The sequence below is a fragment of the Lactuca serriola genome, chromosome 8, assembly GCF_051521515.1.
Source record: "Lactuca serriola cultivar US96UC23 chromosome 8, Lser_US96UC23_V15, whole genome shotgun sequence".
Lineage (NCBI taxonomy): Eukaryota > Viridiplantae > Streptophyta > Magnoliopsida > Asterales > Asteraceae > Lactuca > Lactuca serriola.
The window spans coordinates 204937852-204942642 of record NC_136415.1 but is presented as its reverse complement, the minus strand read 5'-3'; the positions used below and the strand labels follow the sequence as shown (position 1 = coordinate 204942642).

The 4791-nt window shown below is 34.7% G+C and overlaps 1 pseudogene; it reads left to right on the top strand.

Annotated features, from left to right (window-relative positions):
* Positions 1 to 321: 321 nt before the first annotated feature.
* LOC145069314 (dirigent protein 22 pseudogene) lies at positions 322 to 1254 on the top strand (annotated as a pseudogene).
* The last annotated feature ends 3537 nt before the right edge of the window (positions 1255 to 4791 follow it).

Below are 4791 nucleotides of genomic sequence, written 5' to 3'. Positions count from 1 at the left end.
TATGATTTGGTATTGGCCACAAACAGACCCAAACCATCCATACACCACTATAATTTTAGTGATGGAATAGAATGAAGTATGAAAAATACGTAAAATCTCCACTTTTACACCTAGATTCCTTTCGTCCACAAAAAACCTATTCTAAAATATACTACCCCCCACAATATGCCCCAAAGAAAACTGTAAATATTCAAAATCTAACCACACTTTTAAGAAAGTAATATTCAACAATGATGTTGCATCAGCATAAATTCTACCCTCCACTTGCTTCTATAAAAAAACAAGTTTCGAGTGTTAACTGTCCCACTTTCTCTTCAAGTTTCCATCTTTTACCTTTCAGAGACCCCACTTTTAACTCCAAATCACCTTCAATCCCAAATTTCTTTTTGTTGAGGGTTGAGATTTCTGATATAAAATGAAGCAAGAGCAGGTGATGTTGATGCTATCCACAATTCTCATAGCATTCCCATTGGTTCAAAGCGTTTCTGAAGGGCCAAAAGCAGTGCAAACATGGTTCAAGGAAGAGTTAACACTCAAAAAACAAAAGGTGACAAACCTACATTTTTATTTTCACGACGCCCTATCCGGGCCAGGTCAAACTGCGTATCCAATATTCCAGTCAAACATCACGTCGACCAGCATCACCGGGTTTGGCCTAACCTTCATGTTTGACCAACCTATGACCGTTGAGCGGGATCCACAGTCCTTGAGGATTGGAAAGGGCCAAGGGTTTTCTGGTTCAGCGTCTTTGGAACAACCAGGGTTTCTTATGAACATGAACTTTGTGTTTACACAAGGGAAGTTCAATGGTAGCACTCTACAGGTTTTTGGTACAAATCCTATCCGGAATCAGTTTCGGGAAATGTCTGTTGTTGGTGGTACTGGCGTTTTCCGACTAGCACGTGGTATTGCCACTTTTCGTAATGAGTCTTCGTCTACTATTGAATATAATATTGTCGTGCTTCATTATTAAGTTCGTTTTCTCTAATTTCCTTTCAGTCTTTTTAGTGTTCTAATTTTTTTATATGAGAAATAAGGCATTACAAGTGGAGACTTTCAATCAGTTAAAGGGTAAACTTGGAATGGAGCGTGTTTACCTTAAACGGAAGTGTTAAACTATCAGTACATGCATGGAGTCTGAATGGTCGTGTTGTTTAGCATTTATAATTTATTAGTACAAATATGTAAGAAATAATCGGGTGTAGTGTGTACGGCTGCTGCAATTAATAAAAAAGTTTACATTATAAATCTTCTTGTGACATATGAAATCTCTATTATACTCAATAGTTTACTTGTTTCCTTTTGTTCTTTTTAGTTTGCTAATTTTTTTATACAACGTTGCATTATATATATGGGGTTGCACTACAAGAAAATAAAGTATTACCGGCGACAGCCGTCGCCGCTAAAAGCGACATATGTAGCCGCTAATACTATGGCGGCGACGTGTCGTCGCTAAAACGTCGTCGCTGATAATTTAAATGTCGCCGTTAATAACAGTGATCGCCGCTAAAGGCGTGTCGCCGCTAAAAATAGGATGTCGCCGCTAATAATTGGTTGTCGTCACTAAAGACGTCGCCGGTATTGGTATTTATTTATTTTTTTTATTATTTCGCATTTAAAATTTAAAAAAACTACATAAAAAGTATAAAACTATTATGATATTAATTAAGCTAATCCCACCATTCCATTCCAAAATATTAATCCAACATCCATTTAAAATACTCATCCAATTTAACATAATACAAAATATCGAAAATACTAGTCCAAAATACTTACACAAACAAAGCATATAATTATCCTACAACTAGCTACTCGTCATCAATGTTGGGTTCATTTCGTTGTGGCAACGAACGAAACCAATCTTCAATGTGACATTACATTCTGGATCTTTTAACATTGTTTGAAGCATTTCCAACTACAAATAAACACATGGATGGATCTAGTATGGTGCCAACGGTGGCACCGACAACACCTAGTTTTTCCCGACGTAGTGCAAAATTTTCGAGTTTTTTTTCTTTTTTCTACTATAAAATATGCCACCGGAAACGCCTACTATGGATCGGCAACACCTATTACGGACCGGCAACACCTACTACAAAATCTTGGGTCCGTTCCTGCATAAACAACATAGTCTTATAAGTTAAACCAACATGATAACATTCTATATACAAAATATACATTCCACATAAACTAACAATTACCAAATTACACATATTGCATATAACACATTATGGCATTGTACTACAACTAGCAATTACCAAACTACAAAAATACCATTATAGCAATGTACTTTCATATACTAACCATTATCAAACTACACATAATAACATTGAACTTTCATAAACTAACAATTACCAAACTACAAAATACCAATATATCAAACTATAACCAAACTAACAATTACCAACATATAAATTATTATCAAACTAACAATTACCAATATTTGAAACTATTACTAAACCAACAATTACCAACATTTGAAACAATTACCAAAATTAAATAGTATTCTCACCTGTGATTGTGGCGGTGGCTATGTCAGCGGTTGTTCCTGATCGTACATCGACACAACTGTAGAAGGTTTACGCCCGATTCTTCTGATGTGGCCTCGTCGAACACCCAATATTCTTTCAAAACAATTTTGTGTATCCTTTGGTGTTAAACCGTTGGCTTGTGAAGAAGCTTGAGTTTGTTGACATATCTCAATGAGTAAAATATTTTGTATTTAAAAAAAAATGATAAATATCATAAAATTTGATTAATAAATACCTCTTGACGATATAAACACTTATATAAAAATACAAATTAACCATTTACGTACTGTTGCTCGACTGCAGGACTACTAAATACCCATTGACGATCAATATTAGCCATACGAAATGCTTCAATTCGAGTGATGTCCTATTTAACATTAAAAGTTAGATTAATTATAATTTAAATAAACAACTAAATATAATTTAAATAAACAATTAAATATATCATAGTTAGATTAATTATAATTTAAATAAACAATTGAAAACAAATCGAACGGATGAGGCTCGTTTGGCGCGGATATCTTTTATGTGACTATTAGCGGTGACGCCTAGCATTAGCGGCTAATGCTAGGCGTCGCCGCTAATGCCCCATTTCTTGTAGTGTTGATCTTAAATTTGTGTGTGTTTGAGGCAATTCATAAAACAATTGCATGGAATATATATATATATATATATATATATATATATATATATATATATATATATATATATATATATATATATATATATATATATATATATATATATTGGGTATATATGATAGTAGTTGGTGCATGTATTTCAAAATAATTGACTTTGTATATGTACACATATGTCAAAAGAAATAAATAAATAAATAAATAAATTGGCGAAAATGCAAGGTGCCAAAAATTATCCCAAGGGTACGTAAGTCGAATTATATATAATACAATTGTGGCCCATTATCATGCGTCTGTTGAGATTTCAACATCACTGTGAAGAAAATAGATTCTTCATGGAGTTAAAGAGATAGACGTAGATACTTACGGAAAACTCCTAGATTGTTTTGAAGTAGATGCCATATGATTATCTTTGAATATTCACTTGATTGCCAATAAATTATGATTGATTAGTGTGCTCATGATTGTATATCCTTCGTTTGAGAGAAATAACAAGAAGGGGCGTATCTTTTCTTGTTAGAATAGAGATAGTGAATCAATTATTGATAAATGATAACCACCAGTTTATATATAATATAATGTAGGGACCAATTCTGCCCGCCACAATAACTGGAAGAATGCATGTAATGTGGGAATTAGTTAATTTAATACCTATAATTAGGCTGTTATTTATAGATTAAGAAAACTTGAAATTTGTTTTCTACTCATCATTCTACCCACCACTTTAAATACTTAAAATACTTACGTTCCATGTTTAATTAAATTAATAATATTTTAATACACTTTATTATCTAACATGGATTCATAAATTTAATTAAATGAGTAATACTTTAATACACTTTATTATTTAACATGGATTCATAGAAGGATAATAGGAAGAACACTACAATAAATATGACCAGGACCACCATATTAGCGACGACACATAGTTTCAGAGACAACACGTGTTCTCCTCGTCTTTTAGGGTTCAGGTCACCACTAAATGCAGCGTCGCAAATGGTGTCCATTGGCGATACATGTGAATTTGCCTAGAGTTAGTCTTGGCCGCTCCTTTTTGCATTGATATATCCAATGGGCAGGGGTCCTTCGTACATAACCAATAGGAGTGTCGGAAATAGACAGGGGCGGATTTAGGGGGGTTCCGGGGTGGCACCGGCAACCCCTAAATTTTCCGGCCGCCGTGGAAAAATTTTCGAAATTTTTTAAAATTTTTATTTTTTCTACTATTGTGCAACCCCTAATCTTCTCGTGCAACCCCTACTATGAAATTCTGCATCCGCCCCTGGAAATAGAAGTGATTCCGTCGTCACTAATAGTCACGAAAAAAAGTCTGCGTACATTCCCTCCAATTCGGCGCCCCGATTACCTCTCGATCGCGCAAAGATGCTGTCGCGCTAAAGGGTTGTCCCCTTTACCACTCGATCCTATCTCAGAACACAGAACAGGTGACATAGCCAATTCCACTTGCTTTTTTATCTGAATTGCGATTTTCCGGCGAAGATTAAGTTCCATCAATTTCTCCAAAGACCACCACCACAACACCATTCTCCTTTCCACTTCTCCTCCTTGCCCCCACTTTAACCTTAGATTGTTTCACCAGAGTTACGTTTTCTGACGAGAAA